The following is a 19959-nucleotide window of genomic DNA, read 5'->3' as shown; positions in this document are numbered from 1 at the left end:
TGCCATCAAAGCAAATTTTTATTTGCCTGAATTGATTTTCAATTAAATCAATTTAAATAAAATTAGGTTTAACGAGTACCTAGGTTTGCTGCTACAGGGAAACTAATAAAGTGTGTTTTTTTTTTGTAAAATATTAATAGCTTTGTATAAAATAAAAAAATTAAAATTAATTTTTACCCCATAAAACCCCCTGTAAAACCCCTTCCCCATGGTCCAATCATGCTGGTTCGTGAACTCATCCAAGTTTATCCCGCCTTACACCTTCAAACCAAATTGCATTAAAATCGGACAAAAATTACTTAGGTTATCGCGTTCACGGACACATATATAACGCTAACGGATTGTGTTTTTGGCTTCTGGGGACATCAAAATTAAAAATTAAATCGGTCCCGGGCCTAGGTCTTACACCACCTACGGTAATAGCTACTTCCTAACAAAATATTTTGTTTTATTACTCTGAGCCTATAGAGAAATTCGCTAAAATATTCTAATATTCTCTTATTCGGAAAACTCTCGCACTATCCAGTATTCTCTTAATGATTCTCATAACTTGCTGATATCCGAACACTCAACACCTTCCAAAAAAACACTGTCTTTACAATGGCATCTAATTGTATAATAAGCCTTCCCCTTTCCCTTATTGGAATTAAACCACTTCAAATTTAACAGGCACGTTACACCAAACGAATTAATACCTCCTGTTACACCATTTACGAGCTATCATACCACAGTAACTGGACATTTTGAATCCTTGCATGTAAATACTATAAGTAAAATGTAAAAACCATACCTTGATTTTATACATTTAGACCTAGTTATTAATCTACAGTGTATTTTTGCAACACTATAAATTAATATATTTTATTTTAACCACTCTTGCACACTCATACCTTTTACAACATTTTACCATTAATGGCATTTTTACCATGGGTACGATATTTCACCAGATCAATACACCAGCACCATTAATGGCAATAAACGTACGACAAATCGCTGTTATTTTCCTGTCGATAATCACGGAATCGGAGACTAAAACGATTTTACTCCTTCCGTACCAGGAAATGCTCAATTGATAGTATTCGGTCGAATAGATTGTGGCAATAAATGTTTGGTGGTTTGAGGGCATTCAAAATGTGAACTGTATGAATATCAGTTATACCTTGGTAGGTTTAAAGTATTTCCAATAAAAATCAGCCCCTTGTTTTGCTACGTAAGTTATTCAGACAACCCTTTATGAGCAAATTACCGAGAAAAATATTTTTGGGGTCTTCAAGACATATTAAGAACTTTTTCCGTTAGGACTACCTTATTACCTTATTACCTCCTCTTCGTCTCTGACCAGCCAGGGCCGGATAGACAGCGTCAAACTTTTATAAAAAAAACTTTCTTTAATAAAACATATATTTAAAACTTAAGCTTTAGATGGCGGTGGGCGGTCAAGAGTTGGTGCTTCCTCAAAATACTCGTCAACTGAGTAGAACGGGTTTTGCAGGAGGAGCTCCTTGATTCTTTCCTTGAATATTTTAGGCTCTAGCTCTCTCAGGTGGAGTGGCAGGGCATTAAACATATGTACAGCAACTGCAGGGAAGCTATCTCTTGTCAGGGACAGTCTATACCGCACTATGTTATCACGATCAATTATTACAATTATTTGCAAATCCTGTATCGGGCAAGGATGGGTTAAAGCACAGAAAACATCTATGTTTTCTGTGGTTAGTTAGGTTAGGTAATGTTAGAACCAAGACATAACATGAAACCATTGATTATACTCAAGTAGTGTATTTAACGTTGTTACGTACAAATTAAATAATCCTGTCGTTTTACGTAAAAGGTCCCAGTTTGATTGTAACATTTAACATTACGTTCGGGTGTGTATGTGTTAGTTTAGTGGTTAGCGTCTCGTACTTCGGTGCGGGACGGACGGGTTCATTTCCCGGCATATCTACAAAACGATTAATATGGGTTTGTCAGCTTTCCCTGAAAAAGGTTTGTACTCACGTTGAATCATAGTAAACATGCGACTGGCGTAGGAAAAATCACTCTAGAACGCAAAATTTACCAGCTTGCCCAAAATTTACATCCCTCCCCTAAGTACCGCATAAGCATCTCAAGAGTCTAGTCTACTTACGATGGAAGAAGATTAGTGATTGTAACTATACCTGGAACAAATAAACAATGGATATAATTAGAAATGTTAAGGAAATGCTTCAGATACACCACATAGTTAAGAATAAGTTGACTTAAGTATTCAATTACTGAAAAGGAAGGACTATTTAGTGTGATATTTTAATCGTATAAACGTAATCTGTATTTTATTCGTGAGAATAGCTAAAGTTTTCTAAATTTATGATGCAGATGAATTCTTCACAAATATTTTTAAGATGTAAGAAATTCTAAAATTACATTCTTATATTCCTCGAAAAATCTTTCAAACTACAATTCAAATAAACAGACCAATTCCCTGTCAAGATAACCTAGATGTAAACTGATTGTTAATTGCATTTCCCTTCATAAAGGTGTTGAACAAGATACGGACCGATGAATCTACAGCATTGTCCCGACCAGAAGGCGGATTGGTTGACGAAGGACCAATCAGAAGCCAGCATTTCACATTGTTGCCAACTATTGTTGCCGCGTGAACATAATTATTGTAGTTTCGTGTGGCGAACGTTGCGTCGTTGCGTCCCTTTCATACAGAACTCGTCTACACCATTAACAAGCGTCACAAATGGCTTTTGTTCGAACATGTTTTAAAAATCAACGAATCGATTTGCTTTCAATCAAAATGATTCGTAGTTGTAAATTAAATGAGTTTATGTGTGTGTTTATAGGGCTATAAATATTTGCGTAAAGCTATCGTATCAATATTTAAATACAGTGGAACTTTAACAATTAATTGTCATATTCCTCAGACTTTGTTTATTTATTTATTTATTCATTCATATCAACGGATACACCATTTACAAAATATATGTGTTTTAAGCACATGAGCAGAATGAAAAGATAACAAAAAAAGATAAGTTACATAATGACCATGATTGTGTGATAATTGTGTACCCTATATTACATAATACATAAATCGATAAAAATCAACCTTGAAAACAAGTCATATTTGATAATCCCCATGAGAGATTTGTTATCGACGTTCTAATGTAGTATAATATACTAATATACTGTACTGTTTCGAGATCTTTGGATCAATTTGTGTATTGATTTGTACAGACCATTTGTGAAAATTATTTACTAAGACCATACCTACTTATAAATTTACGTTTAATTTAAGTAAAATGTTGTGTTAGTTAAAAGATTGTTCTGTACAAAAATTGAAAAAAATATCGTTACAGTATTTCGATGACTATAAAAATGTATCTGTGCATTCCATAAACTTCAAAAATGGCCAATATGAATAATACTAAAACTCTCAGATGGTAAGTACAATAGAAACTTCATTACAACAGTTAACATATTTCGCTGGTCAATATAGACTTAATTGCACCATTAACATCTGAGGTTAGGTAATTGTAATAAACAACGAACTAATGGTTAACTAAATAAACAGACTTTTGATTTAAGGAAACTACAATTTTGCAGTAAATGTGATGCAATAATGTTTGCTCGACATGGCGAGTTATCTCTTCAGACAAGTTGGCTATCAGTCGTTCCCTCTGGAAATCATTGCCAAATACTGCCAACATCGCTACAGGGTAAACACTCCAGTGGGTGACTTGTATTACAACGATTTTGTTTATATTTCTCGCAAAACTATAAACTTCACAATCACAACTAATGTTTGTTTTTTCTTCTTATAATACGACAATAATTCTTTAAAAAAATTGAGGTATTTTAAACGTTGAAGGATCATCTTGGGAGGACACTAAACTCCTGCTTAGTATTAGGGCACACTTATTTTTGGATTTTTTTTTTAAAACGGAATCGAAAAAAATATATCTTCGGTTTGAAAGTGGTTTAAAACAGTTCTAAGTACAATTTGAGTCATATCGCAAATTGAGGCTGCGAAATGTTTATTATTAGCTCAAAGTTCAAATATAAGACTAGAAAATAATGCTACACTAGCAACAGATTTTTGGATAAGCAATCCTATGACATATGCTTGTCTATAATAACTGATTCCCATGAATTGCATAATTTTCAACCATCGATATCAATGTTTTAAACCTACAATCCACAAATATTATGACTGGTGATTCATGTTAAAGTTATTAACTTCTTATCGAGGAACATTCATATTTTGTGAATTTTCATTCAGGGTGAGTTTTAAATGAGTTCCCCCCCTACTTTTTTCTACATTTCTTGAGATATCAACTCCGGACCACTTCAGATCATTGTAAAGTAGTAAGCACTTCATTTTGACTGGGTATACATTTTTGGCCGCCATCTTGGATCCGCCATATTGGATACAAAGTTTTTTTTTTCAAATGCAAAGGTAGGGTTGTGACCCATTGTTTCAAACTAGAGTTTTACGCTGAATACGATGCTGCAATCCGTTTTAAAAAATCTTGATCCGTTCTAAAGTTATGAGTACTGTTTAAAACTTTATTTTTAGCCAATTTCAACATTGTGCAGTTACAAACTAAGACCATAATCGTATCCAAGTGATCATAACCAAGTGAAAATAGGTTGACAATGACTGGTGGTGTATACTTATCTTTATCTAGCTCTATTTTACGATTATAGTCTGAGTTTGTTACTACACAATGTTAAAATGGGCTAAAAATAAGTTATAAAATGTTTTCATAACTTTAGAATGGATCAAGATTTTTAAAAACGGATTGCAGCATCATATTCAACGTAAAAATCTAGTTTGAAACGATGGGTCACAATCCTACCTTTGCATTTGAAAAAAAAACTTTGTATCCAATATGGCAGATCCAAGATGGCGACCAAAATTTTATACCCAGTCAAAATGAAGTACTTACTACTTTACAATGATCTGACGTGGTCCGGAGTTGATATCTTAAGAAATGTAGAAAAAAGTAGGGGGGGGGAACTCATTTAAAACTCACCCTGTATAATATTTTGATGCATGGAAATATAAAATACCCAGTGTGTGATGATAACTTTTAATTCTACGTACAATTCTTGGTGAATGAAACGTTATTTGAGATCGTAACAGCTTGGATGGGTTTAAATATTTTAAGAGTTTGATAACAAGAGTAGAATATTATTATAATAAACGGTGGATTTTAATATCTGATTATATTGCTTATGTTAAACTATCACGAGATCCATCCAAGTGTTTCAACTGACAACAACTAGTCTTAGAACAATAATTTAATGTAATGTCAACAATATATCATTTTTGTTTCTAAAATAATCGGTTTCGTCAAAATAGAGCATATAATATTTTTATAATTAACATATTTTTTTTTAAATTCACATAAAGGAAAACATCTTCATCACAATTCCTGTTTACTAAAATCTACTTTCACCCTCACGACATTTCGTTACATTTAAATTACTTCTTCAACAATAAGGAAAGTGTGCGTGGTGCGGCACACCCGGAGCAATAAAGGACCAAGTGTGTAGAGAGGAGGAGTTGATGTGATGGAGCTCGGGGGAGCTGTGAGTGTCTGGGCATTTGTTAATTTGGTCTCCGAAAGTGAGATTAGGCGTAGACACGCGCTGTGGGACCTGAATACGACACCGGCTCTTCTACACCAACATACGAGCACGAGGAGAAATATACGAGCAGGTCACATACTTCTATCTTTTATATTGACAAAATAACTAGGTATGAGGAGTTTAATTGCATGAATAATCTGTTGGGTAGGCCTACCTGTACTAATTATTTATAATTGCTGAAAAATAAATTTGTGTAGTTAAATTTACACTGGTTGTTTCATGCCGTGTAGAATTAGATTAACTTCAGACAGTCATGCTGTTCGAAGAACCTTCAGGTAATTTGCAATGGTTAAAAAAAATGATAAGAAGGACATGAAAAAAAAACCACAAGGAGACAAACTTGCACACATGGTATTAGATGTGTAACTAACTTGAGATTCTAAAGTCTCTCACTTTTCCCCATCACACAAGATTAACTTTTGGTTAAATTAAACTGAAACTTATGACTGAACACAAGTACCGTTAACTTTTACGTTGATCGAAACATCTCCAATCCATTATGGAATAAGACATATTAAATTGAATGGCTGGTTTTACAACAATATTGAATTGTGAAACTGTGTCTGGGATTGTTATCATAATTTTATGTATTTCAGAAAGATTTTTGCGAAGAGCTCGTATGGGACCCGCCGAAAAACACGCAGATATGCGACGCTTTCAGACCAAACGGATATCCACCGAGCACCATGGTGGTATACTAAGGTCAATATAAACAGTTAATTCTGACAAAAGTAAATGATATTGCTTTGAAAACCAATGAATGCAGCTTTGTAGTAGCCAAAGCATGGTAATAATTAAACGTGTTATTGCTAACCAAACTTTGAAATACTCAGTTTTTACACAGAATTCACACAACGGAATGATGAGCAAAGATACACAGTAAAAAAAATGTTTACAACATGTGCTTTACAGTAATCACGTTTTTCAAGCCCTAATCAGAACCACAACTTCGAAAGATCGCCCTGATGCTTGTGGACCTGAATATGATGTACAGGTTCTTAAATGCGAAACAGCAAACGCCACTAAAACTATTTCTAATGAATTCATCGCAGCCTTTGTATTTATTTGCATTATAATGTCATTCTTTCCGGTCATCTAGAATTTATATTGTGCAAAAACATGCTATCTCTGAATCATTAAATTACTATCTTCGATCACAACCAATAAATATTTCAATCACTAAAATTATAGGATTCCGAATATTCCAAAACAAACTGACCCATTTCCGTATCAAAGGGGTTCAGCCCTATAACTAGAGGGACTTACGCTGTATAGAATTAATTAATATCAGTTGGACATTGCCTTTAATCAGAATGTCGCCCGGGGCGGCTTTGACATCGACGGTTGATCTTGGTAAGGCTTTACCTTAGCAACAGGCGATTTGTTGTTATTATACAAGCAATTGAAGCGTTGGAAGGTTCGTCTGGGCGTTGCGTATTATTGGAAGTATTTAAAAAATTTTAAATCGTAGTATTACACCTCTGAACAGATGACTTGAATTACTCCTTAACAAGACGGTTTGAAAGATTTCGGTTCGTGATATCAGATAATCGTTTTCGGTAAACTAATCGAGTCAAGTAAGCAAAGCATACACATAGGTTAAAATTAACAATTAACATTTCCATCAAACAATTATTTCCTTACCTAATAACTAATTTTGAAACAAGCGTAAACATTTAAGAACCTATGTTTTGTCTTTTTTTTGGTCCTATAATTCCTTATATTATTATGGATTATTGCTGGTACATTTTAGGAATGATTAGCATCAAAATGTAAACTTTTTAATGACTAAGGGACATTGAAATAAAACAACAAAACTGACCATATCCTGTGAATTAAAAATACACGAAAAAGAATCTTTCCAAATAAACAAAGACTTCAATTTTTACTTCATATGATTTCGAATATTCAATTTCTCTGCTCTCCTTAAAGTGAAACTTGGAGAAAACGGAATTTCTACAAACTCGTATTTCAAACCTCGCCTTTCAACCCAAGGAGCGACAAAGGATTTGGACAAAGTAACATCGCAGTCCAAAGCAGCGGTGTCATATCGATTTGTGACAATAGTTGTAAACAGTCTGCATCTGAAGTTATGGCGCTTTTATGGCCAAGATACCACCCCCCTCTACTCTTCACCACCACATAGCCCGCGTATGTCAATTTTAGACAAAGATATCATCTTGTATGTCAGATATCAAGTGTTTTAGGTTACGTTTTGGGTCAAACATTAAAAAAGATTTGTGAGACAGGATCTGGACTATTGATTTGTGAAATCTCCATTAGTTGTTAACGATAGTTAAACATTAAATAGTATTAATTGAATTTTGTTTATCAATACAAAGTATGTTACTAAACATTTATTTTATAAAATACTTAGTCACGAATAGTCTTAAAACCTTGCAATTGATGCAAAAGTTTATTTTCTGTACTCGGGCTTGTATTTCACCAGCTCACAGTAAAAATACATCTCACTTATTCTACACTAATCCGTCACTCACATTCAGGTTAAAATAAGCACCTAGCCCTCCCCATCCCTATCATAGATGATATAAATTTACAGTTAAACCCACATTCAATACAATACCGTAAATAAATAACTATTTAAGTTTGGTGCTACAATGAATATAACGAATTGATGTATCGATTCGTTAAAAACACCTAAAATGAATACTGTAAACCTAGATTAATTTTAAACGAGCAAACTATTTAAATTCCTCATTTTGGGGGTATGAGCCTCCAAAATCAGGAATTAGGATCGTAGGAATCAGGAATTAAGAATCCATCCTACTATGAAGATCACGGTAATGGTCGCTTCTCTATGAGGAAGTTACACATATGACACTTAGTAATTCAAACTTACAAAAAATTATAACGTTGACACTACTTACCACTCATAACAGTTTAAGTGATAGGAAGATAATAAACCACAAGCCCCAGTTTTGTAACAGCGTTTCCGTTATTAATTGACAACGCATTATTGGGACTAAATTAAAATAAAACCACTTCCATTAAAACGTGCGGCCATTCTGATTGGGAAGTAATATTAACAATTTTACTATGCAATTGAAAATCTTAGAAAATATTAAGTAAATTTATTTCTACACATAAGTTGTAATCATTGATTAAATAAGCGACATTGGTCGTTATGTCCATATTACATTATGATTCAAAGACACAACAGTAAAGCTTGGATTTACAACACATTATTGAGAAACAGCAATGACATATCAAGATGGCCATCCCGGAACGCTGAGACGTAGTTTTGGCGGGAGAGAAGCGCAACTCTCGCAGTTTGGCGGGTTTTATTATTTCGACGGAGTATTTTGATCGTAAACAAGCCGGGATATTACGCGGAGAGTTGGCGCTGGGCCAATGTAGCTGCTTCTACTGTACAAAGTGATAATGTCTACCTAGGTAGTATACATCAGCTGGGCCATTCGGACAGTTCATTGACAAAGAACACAGCTGAATTGAGCCTATCAGTGTGCGCTATTTAAAACCTGACTCCCGTTTGGATTTTATGTAAATCACGATTTCCGATTTCTTTTTCTACATGTTAGTATACAATGTAAGCACTCGTTACAGTATTGTATATCGATATACAAGAAGCGAAAGCTGACGATCCACATGAAGCTACACTCGGGTGCTAATTTAATTCAATCGAGAGTTGTTTCCTTTACTATAGTGCAGAATTAAACATTTAGAATAGCTAGCACAAACTGTTTTAGTTCCACACAAACCTGTATCAACTACTGTTAGTTTCCAAAATCGAAAAATATATGTAATTGTATCTATGGACATCCCAAGAACAAAACAACCTGCGCAAAAACGAAAAAAATCACGTGGTTCGCGCCGGTAGGTGTGGTTTATCCTTCAAACCTGCGCGGCTCGAAATGGCCCAGAGTTCTTTTGTTTCTGAGATGTCTATTACATTCGAATTTGACAGAGACAAAATCTGAAATCGGTAGTCACTTTGATTGAACAGTAAACAAGCAGATTTGCTCTTTTTTCATCGGGGTGCTATGAAAGGGGTGTAGAATAATCTTACAGACCATTTTTTAGATTCTATAATCAATTTAGAATACTCAAACGTGGGCTACTTGATTATTTCAAATATTTTTATAAAGTTTTAATTGACTGTATGGAATTGATATATTATTTAAATAGCATTTGAAAAAAGCCCAAAAAATATAGGATGTAAAAGTTGAAAACTTAAAAATTTCCTCTGGGCAAACCTAATTGATTTTTAACTCTTTACCTCAGAAATTAGGAAACTAAAGGAAGGAGACCTAAGATTTTGGATCGACAATAAGACAGACACTTTGCCAGGTGTGCAATAGTTTATTCCACATTTCGTAAGGTCAAAAGGGAGGGTTGACGGATTGAAACTTTAAAGTGTCAAGTCTAATAATTTGCACATCTGTCATAATTAGACAATATTCAAGATAAAACATTGTACTATAATACTCATTGCAGTATTTTTACACCCAACAATAGGGTCTACATAGTAAGGTGTCCTGGCTGGTTATATTGACAAGCCAGTAACACATCAGAGCTGAAAGCTCAGGTCAGTTTATGTATCCTCGGCTCTCAACAGCCGAGTGCTCACTTCCGGTCTACTTAACTATCACGGCTTTGGTAATGTTAAACAATCGTGTCTCACTACGTCACTAAATGTAAGTTGAGGGTTTCAGCCAACCTTGTCGAAGCCTAGTTGACCAATAAAATGTTGGGACGAAACAATACTTCATCTATGAGGATACACAGCTTAGAAGGAATGTTGTTTACATCGGTTTACTAAGTAAAACTTTTGTTCGATATCGAATACAATTAATATAGCCCGGGAACTTTGAGTCAAACTCAAATATTGCATTACAATACATATCGCCACATAAATATCTTTCTGATTAACTGTGAGATTCCGATTTTAGTATTTAGCACTAAATTTACAATATGTTTAATTACTTGTAAGTAAATGTAAAGTATCTCTGTCGGAGCACCTGCAAACTAACCAACGTGATTTTAAATTGATTTGCTAATCATAATCATAACCGGTTCTGAACCAAAGGGTTCCTGCTCTAACCCCAATAAAAAAATTGCCTAATGAGTATTTTTAAATTTGCTGATTTATGACTTGATTTCGCTGATTTTGTTGTGTTGCAAGTGAACTCATACGACTTTGATTAAATTTACTCTCAAGCATATAATGGAGGAAAGCAATTACATTTTTATTAAAACATATCAACAAACAAGTAATATATAGTCACTGTTTGTATCTCCTTAGTTAAGCACTTTTAACAATTTGGAACTCTAAGCGTAGAATGAAAGTGATAAAGTAAAATTAAATATTTACGTTAGTGCAAATATGATTTTAAGACGGAGCAAAACATTCATATCTTTAAATCAGCTGTCAATTTGGCTAACATATTTTTAAATACATTTTTCGCACTGAAGTATTTTTAATAATACATATGTTTTTTTCAGGAATCTGCTTCGTATAAACATACAAGAAATTCTCCTCACCAGCATTAACCTATTGCAACGAAGATCAAAATAACTATCTAATAAAAAAGAGAAATCATGTTTTGATAGACAATTGATATAAATCTGTCTTTTTCGAAATATATCACAAGATCGTTTTTGCGATAACGTAACCTATCAATATTATTCACTCAATTACAGACTCAGCTGACACGGACTCGTGCAAGAAACACAACTCCTAGTCTAGTTAAAGGTCAAAGTTGATTTTGAGAGGAAATGTAGCCCAAATCCTGAAAGCGAGTCTCACATAAAGCCCGACGTACAATATGGGTCGAGAGAGCTACTTTGAGCTGCTAGCGTTCCTAGAAACACGGCTTTGAGGTTCCCCAACCCGGGTTTGTACCCTTTAAAATAAAGGTTAACTGTTTGAGAGATCTTTGAAGTGTAACAAACTCTTACTTATGTTTCGTTAAAATTAAGTAAACTGGATGCATTTTCGTTACATAATTTGGGGGTGAAGGTTTTAGTAATTAAAGACTCAATTTCAGTTTTTAAATATTGTGCATCTAACATTTACACTCTTTATTTGCTTACAATCGCATTTATTAACGCAACATGTGTTTTCAGCTATACCGACCTTTAAGACATTTAATAATTTATTGAGTTTTTCCTGCAGGTGCATACATCTTTGAATCAGCCATAAATCATTTTCATATATTACCTGTAGTGTTTGCCTGTGGACTTGATAGGCGTTACTGATAAATACTGTCTGATTTTAATAAATTTCCGAGCCAGCGTGTAGAAAACAAAACCAATTGAAAAAAAAACGAGTAAAAAATTAGTACTTGTAGCTCTTTATATATTTTTTTTTTACAAAAAAAGTTGCAAGTTAAAAACTAATGAAGTATACATGAAACAATGGAAAACATATTTTCGCTTTATAACTGCTGCAGACGGCTTGCTTATGGGGATTTATAGACTTCACTTCATTTTACCTATGGAAAATTCTTCATTTCGTGGAGGGTTGTCGTAAGTAGAAACAATCTTAAGTCGTTATTTATATGGACAATATTACTTTCGTTTCATTACACGTATGTTTTATAACAAATGCAATAAACAATGAAACATTCGCTTAAATTACAGGTTTACTGCAACTGGGCATTTGTTCACAATCAATAAAAATGCCACAAACTACAAAATAAAGTAATTAATATCTTTACACACACTATGAAGTAAAAGTAGTCATGGCAATCATCATTGGAACCACTTAAACCATTCATAATTTTTGCATACAATTCAGCGTTGTATTTTCACAAAGAACAAAGCAATTCGACAAAGTATGCAAGGCGTTTCACAATTTGCTAAGCTTCAGTATTCAGCAATGCTCGAAATCCTCGTAAAAGACTTAATTCCATTTACCCCAGAAAGCTCCAAATCCTCGCCTCCCCTAGGATCCGCTACGCCGTTAATACTGAGCTACATACAAACTTTGCTCATCAGCTTGACTATTTTTTATCCAAGTTTAGCTCTAGTTTTAAATTTTCAATCAAGTGAGGATTTCGGTATCCATGTCAGGAGTAAATAAATACAAAGATTTGTAGATTGAGTCATCGTAAAGCTTTAGTGAGGAGTTAAAAATTGTAAATAAGATTTTTTATGATTAGTCTTCGCAAACTCTTTCTGAAACAAATGAGCAAATGAGTTAGCCAGATTGTATTTTCGCCTTGCATTTAGCATTGCGAAGTGGGATCTTTTTAATTCTACTCGCTGGGGTAAAATAGTGAATAAGTACAAAGGAGTTCCCAAAGCTTGGAATAACCTATTTCTAGTTGAATCCCACGTAAAAACTTTACCTGAAAAGCATTTTACAATAAATAAATAAAATCTCAGCCATAGAAATGCAAAACTTATTTAAGTTAAAACGAAATATCTATTGCATTAGGTTTACTTATTGTGTGTTTTCTTTCAAACTAGGCTCTACTACATGATTCGCTTGCTTACGTACAATGTACGGTATGTACAGTATGGCAGTTGACAAACTTTGTCCGATACTCTATCCTTTCATACTCTACACATTTTTAAATCAGAGTAAGGAATTTCCCATGTAGCCCATATAGCATTAAATATTACAGAGCTAAGTACCAATAGTTTATATATTATTACGGGACAGCAAGAAGAATGTAGGTTAAACAATCAAATTCCTCATAATACAATGGGAACAATCACAATTATTTCCTAATTTATACCTAAATTTCAACACAACATGCTAATAAAACTCAAACACAATCTGTTGTAATACACAAACGCTCTAATCAGAGCAACATTTCCCTATCTGACCACTAAACGGAGATCAAATTAGTGTAAATCAGTGTCATGATGATGAGCCTGTGTGACTGTGGTCTATATTTAGCAAATGAGCCAGACAGATAGGCCTGCATCGGCATTGCATTCGGATCACTAACATTGCAGCCTATTTATACCACTGCAATCCCCTGCAGAAATAAACTGTCAATTGTCGCCTACAATACAACGTCGCCTGCTGCGCGCAGAGCAGATAGGTTTACTTCTTGGTCGATTAAGTGCAAACCCATAATACTATGGGGGTCAAAAGTGTAAAACCTAGGTGAAAAATGTATAACGGGTTTTCAAAAGTATATGCAAAACAAAGAACAAACAAAAATTTAACCAGCTACTAGTTAAAGAAACTGAAAAAAAACTCACATCTTCGCATTCCTTCATCTCAATTACAGTAAATGTAACGTCCAAATAGAATAGATATTCTTCTTCAAACATCAATACATTTCCTACCATTTTATATTCGACTTTATTGTAAAATTAAAAGAATTGTAAAATTTGAATTTTCAAAAAATACCGAAAAGTGACTAATATCTCTCTCCTTTCTGAATGAATCTGTAAAGAACAGGAAAATTAGGTTGCGGATTGTTCATAATCTAGTTGTATGTTCTTTATAGTTTTCTACATTAGTATAAGATTTATTTGACAAAATACTTATCCTATCGTTACTAAAGTTAAATAGCATGGAAATCAGAATCTGTCCTTTTGAGCACAGAGCCAAGAGAAACGTTGAAGCTAGTATAAATGCTAATGAATTCTTTGCAATGTCTTAAGAGAACTAAGAAGGCGTTGATGTTATTTTATGATCGTGTAATATTTCAATAATATTTGTAATATAAAATGTAATGTTTCTCGAATCAATCTTACTAAACTATCGAAAATTCCATTTAATTAAGAACCTGTTTTATTTAATTTTTATGTAAAGTAAGAAAACTTCTTAAGCTTAATGCAAAACAAAGAAATTCACAGCTAATACAATGACAAACTAATAGTAAAGCAGTAAATTTTAAGACCTAGGTTTTTTGTGTTGAAAAGTATTCGTATATTTTTATTTTATAAAACATTGAAAAAATTGATATGGATGTTGGTGGTAAGAAACGTATTTTTAAGACTGAGTAGCTGTAAGTATGCTTAAAAAAGTTTGTATACGCTTTGTGTGTGAGCAAAATGCAAATGAAACATAATATTAAAATTTGAAACTATTTCATAATTTTTAGATATGTTTTGCATTGAATCATAAATTCATCATTTCATATAAATTTATATGTGTTAATAAAAAAATTCAAGACATGAATTTGGAATTTAATTTAGATTGATATTAAGTACTAGCAGAACACCCGTCCTTCGTACGGGCTTGGCATATAAGTATAAAATGCTTATTGCAGTTATACTCGAGCTTTGCGTTTGCAATGAGGGAGGAAAAATCGTTTGATAACATTGGCTTCTTTAAATTTTCAGTATTCTATAGTATTACACATCTACCATAACTATAATGTTCTACCACTTCACCTAAACAATAGAGAAGAATAAATTATCAAAAATTTGCAAAATATCACAAATTGTTCATGAAATTAAAAACATAAACATAACTGTAAGCAGTCATACTTTGACAGCTAGTTCTCATTGCGTATCACATTTTTTTATTGCTGCTTAGTTCAAATTAGCTGTTTTCATAAATGCAAAAAATATAGTGGTGCACCCTGTTGGTAAATCTTATAACTTTTTAATGCTTTTGCATATCATAGAACGAACTTTTGAAGGTGAAATAGCTGACTAAATTCTTTAATTCACTTTAAATTTGAATACTCATAAGTTTAACATGGGGAATTACAGAGCCACTGGGGGGGGGAGCCCGAAAGGATTTTTGAGATGAGAATATGCCTATATGTTAATCGGGAATGTGAGCTATCATCATGCCAAATTTCAGCCCAATCCGTCCAGTAGTTAATGCGTGATTGAACTTCAAACAAACAAACACACAAACTTTCACATTTATAATATTAGTAAGATATCTTATTAGATGAATGTTTATCCTGGATATGGTGAAAATATATACATTTACCCAGAATGGCTGAGCGTTATTTTTTCTCGTGCATTTTCAATATATAGAAATGTTTACGTTTATATAGCCACGAAAATGTTCAAGTAAAAAGTACTGTTTAATTTTGACCTTTTGCAGTAGTAACAAAAATCACAAAAACAACAGTCTTTAACAGACTTGGCGTCACAAACCGCACAACAGTTGTGGCAACCTTCTGCAGGAATCAAACATAAATACTGAACACGTACGTTGGCCAACAGATTGAATTAAATTATATTTATATCGCACAACAGGGAGTCGTATTTTTGTGTTTCATCTTATGAATCGTTTTCTCGATTGGATGATCATACTTTTCCAATGAAACGTTATTTGTTCGTGTGTGTAACTCGCAAACTCTACAAATTTCTATAGTAGGCGATTTGGTTTATTGAAAATAATATTTTATTAAGGATAAAAAATAAAATGATTACTCATTAGCTGTTTTTTTGTTTTTTTTTTTTTTTTGATGTGGCAAATATAATTACAAAAGAGAATCAAGATAGAGATAAAAAGCTTGATTTTTGAAAAATACATAAATTTCATAACAACATCTATATATATAAAATCCAATGTATGTTTGTATATTTGTATGTTTGTTCTTTATGGACTCCAAAACCGCTCGACAGATTGTAATGAAACTTTCAGGCATTATTAAGCATTATTCAAGGATGGTTTGTGTGAAGTTTGGTACAGATCCGTCAATAGGGCACCGCCCCAGTGACTCTGGAGTTTCCCATGTTAACCTTATGAGTAGGGCCTACTCATATTTAAATGGAATTAAAGAATCTTAACAGCTGGTGCAACTAAACAATTTGATTCTGTGATGTTCAATAGCATAAAAAAGTTAATAGGTTTACCAACAGGGTGCAGCAATATATTTATTTTTAATTTATGAGAACAGCTAATTTGCAACCAAAAGGTGAGTGAGCGTAGCGAACGAACTTCAACCGGGAGGCGAGTTAGCGTAGCGAACGAGCTAACCTGAAGGCAAGTGAGCGCAGCGAACGAGCTCCAACCTAAAGGTGAGTGAGCGTAGCGAACGAACTTCAACCAGGACGTGATTGAGCCATGCGAACGAGCTCATCTTGAAAATGAACGAGCATGTGACATAAAACCACAATAGGACAGGACGACATCTGTCGGGCCAGCTAGTATTAGAATAAAAGTAATGATAATACAAAGCTACAATACTTGCATTAAGATGATCATGAAGTCAAAATTGATAAACAGTCTGACGTATTTGTTAAATTAAAACATAAATTTTTATGTTGCTTATTAAAAAGTTGTATACATATAATTTATTTATCAAACAAGTGATGGATTGTCTATGTAAACTAAAGGAATCGTCCTGGATTTGCACAGTAGGGAATCAACGCGATCTTTCCTGGATTAGACCCTGTTTGGGATTATGGGACGGAATACTGACATCGTTTCTGAGCTTGGGTCTTTATTCTGCAGCTTGGGTCATACTAAATTTGGGACTATTTAAAAAGAGGTCCATCACTCTTTGTAACACTAACCTCGGTGTTCTGCGGCCGTTGGCTTAGCACAGATTAGTTTTTTGTCTATAAGAGTCAAGGCAACACTTACAAAAATAAATTCATAATATCGAGTTATTGGTCAAAGAGCCAAATTAAAAAATGACCTAATTTGAAAAAAATAATTTTACACTCTATGGGTAGCACTCTTAAGTAAATAATTTTTAGAAATCAATGGCACGTTTTCCATACTACACAAAAACGTTTAAGACTCCAAACAGTATTAACTATGGAGAAATTAAAACTAGGTACTTCTTATTTAAGAAAAGTAGGATTTTCGAAAAATGACCGCATGGAGCTACATGTTATTACAGCACTTTGTTGGGAAAACACTAAAAAAAAATCGCGGAGAGAGAAAAATAATAAAATTGAAAAGTAATATTCTTTTGAGAGTGAGGTATAGCATGACTACGGGGAATTACGTGTAAGTAATATTGCAGACTGCGTTGTATTGTAAATGCTAAAGGACTGTTCACACCGGCGTAGCCAGACGTATTAAAGGACTGTTCACACCGGCGTAGCCAGACGTATTAATACTTTTTCGGAATACGTAGCTGACGTAGCTCCTAATGTAATTCATAGAGAGTGTTCACACCGGCGTATTAATACGTGAGCTACGGAAGCTACGGCGCTGCCGCTACGCCGGCTAGCTACGCGTAGCTCGCATAGCCGAATACGCGCATGCGCACTAGCACACCGGGCTGTCACCGCCGCCACCCTCCCTCCACCTTATAATTAATTTATTAAGCGGTAAATGTTGGATTATTACACAAAAATTAAGAATCACTTAAAAAAATCATTAAATCACTATAACATAACAACCTTAAGAAAACTTTATATGATCAATATAATAATACTTCATCATACGAGTACCTAATGTTCACTAATATTTTGCTTGTAAATCTCCTTATCAAAAAAGTCGTCTCTCTTAATATGGTCTATTATGGTTCATATTGTGGGCTGATATTTATGAAACATTAATGAATTATTTTTAGTCATAGGCCTACGTCTTACTTACACCATAGAATATTTTATCATGTAATCCATGGATGAGCAAAATTATTGCATGTTTTCTGATAATATTTATTTTATATTATAATATAGCACAAGTCTTATAGTCTACTATATACGGCCTAAAATTAGAGTGAAACATTTTTGTCGACATTAACTAATTAATCAACAGACTTTTCAGGGTACTATACAAGCTGCAATTGAACCGTGACAATCTTAACTGAAATCCATAAAACGCTAATAAAAATAAACAATAAAATTACCAAATATAAAATAATATAATAAAATAAACAAACAACAGCCCGCTCAACGGCTACGTAGCCGTCAGCCGTAGCTGCGGTGTGAACAGTGCATGGGCGACGTATTAATACACCGAATACGTCTGCAGACGTCGGGCTACGCCGGTGTGAACAGGCCTTAATACTTTTTCGAAATACGTAGCTGACGTAGCTCTAAATGTAATTCATAGAGGTTGTTCACACCGGCGTATTAATACGTGAGCTACGGAAGCTACGGCGCTGCCGCTACGCCGGCTAGCTACGCGTAGCTCGCATCGCCGAATACGCGCATGCGCACTAGCACACCGGGCTGTCACCGCCACCCTCCCTACACCTCATAATTAATTTATTAGTGGTAAATGTTGGACTATAACATAAAAGTTCACTTAAAACTATTAAATCACATTAATCTATAACATGGTTTAATATGGTTCATATAGTGGGCTGACATTTATGAAACATTAATTAATTATATAATATACATATAATAATATATTATATTATAATTAATTATATCTAGACATAGGTCTTACTTACACCATAGACTATTTTATAATGTAATCCTTATGGATGAGCAAAATTATTGCATGTTTTCTGGTAATATTTGTTAATATTATAATATAGCGCAAATATTATAGCCAACTATATACGGCCTAAAATTAGAGTGAAATATTTTTGTCAATTCAGGGTACTATAAAAGCTGCAATTTAACCTTGGCAATCTTAACTGAAATTCATGAATTACGAATAAAAATAAACAATAAACTAACAAATATAAAATAATGAAATAAACAAACAACAGCCGGCTCGCCGGCTACGTAGCCGTCAAACGAAGCTGCGGTGTGAACAGTGCACTGGCGACGTATTAATACACCGAATACGTCTGCAGACGTCTTGCTACGCCGGTGTGAACAGGCCTTAAGAGCACGTCGTCGCGTTGACACGTAGCCGCCATATTGAATTAGTATGTTTTCTTGCGCCAGAGAGCGCGCCATTGTATACCTGACTACATGCGCTGCATCTGATCTTACGTTATAATATTACCCGAGACTTTAGCTGAGGGGGATAACACTTTTGGGACGTGTTATAGGATGATAAAAGTACGTTACTAACGTTACACCTACTAAATCACACTGGACACACACATATCAGAATAATTATAAGGGTTTAGAAGAAACTTAACACTAAATATTGATACTTATCTCAATATTTGGATGTATTTGATTACATAAATCATTATTGACTTTGGAAAAAAATATATAAGAAGAAAAAATCTAATTCATCAGGCTAGAAAAAAATTAACGCCCCATAAATATCAACAAGAGTAATGGTCTTTAGAGGATGGCAAAAATTGCGATACATTTATTATTATTACCATGTTAAGTTTTATAATAGTTCTTCTAATTAGCTGAAAACTACGAATTTGAATTACGATATTCTTGGGAGAATATAACAAAGTTCTCTCCTTGTAAACACTTTATAAACTCTAACCACTTTAGGTTTGCAAGAGTTAGGTAAAAATGGTTATTAAGTAAAACACAACAAGACTTAATCGTGGCAGAAGCTATACAGAC

General features: G+C 33.8%; 1 protein-coding gene across 4 annotated transcripts in view; it reads right to left on the bottom strand.

The window, feature by feature from the left end:
• LOC129002641 (ecdysone receptor) overlaps window positions 1–19959 on the bottom strand; it is a 275558-nt gene that overhangs the window by 130978 nt on the left and 124621 nt on the right. The window lies entirely within an intron of this gene.

The sequence above is a fragment of the Macrosteles quadrilineatus genome, unplaced genomic scaffold (assembly GCF_028750875.1).
Source record: "Macrosteles quadrilineatus isolate MER2022 unplaced genomic scaffold, UCM_ALF_1.0 Scaffold_9__3_contigs__length_116548681, whole genome shotgun sequence".
NCBI lineage: Eukaryota > Metazoa > Arthropoda > Insecta > Hemiptera > Cicadellidae > Macrosteles > Macrosteles quadrilineatus.
This window is presented reverse-complemented; position numbering and strand designations above follow the sequence as displayed.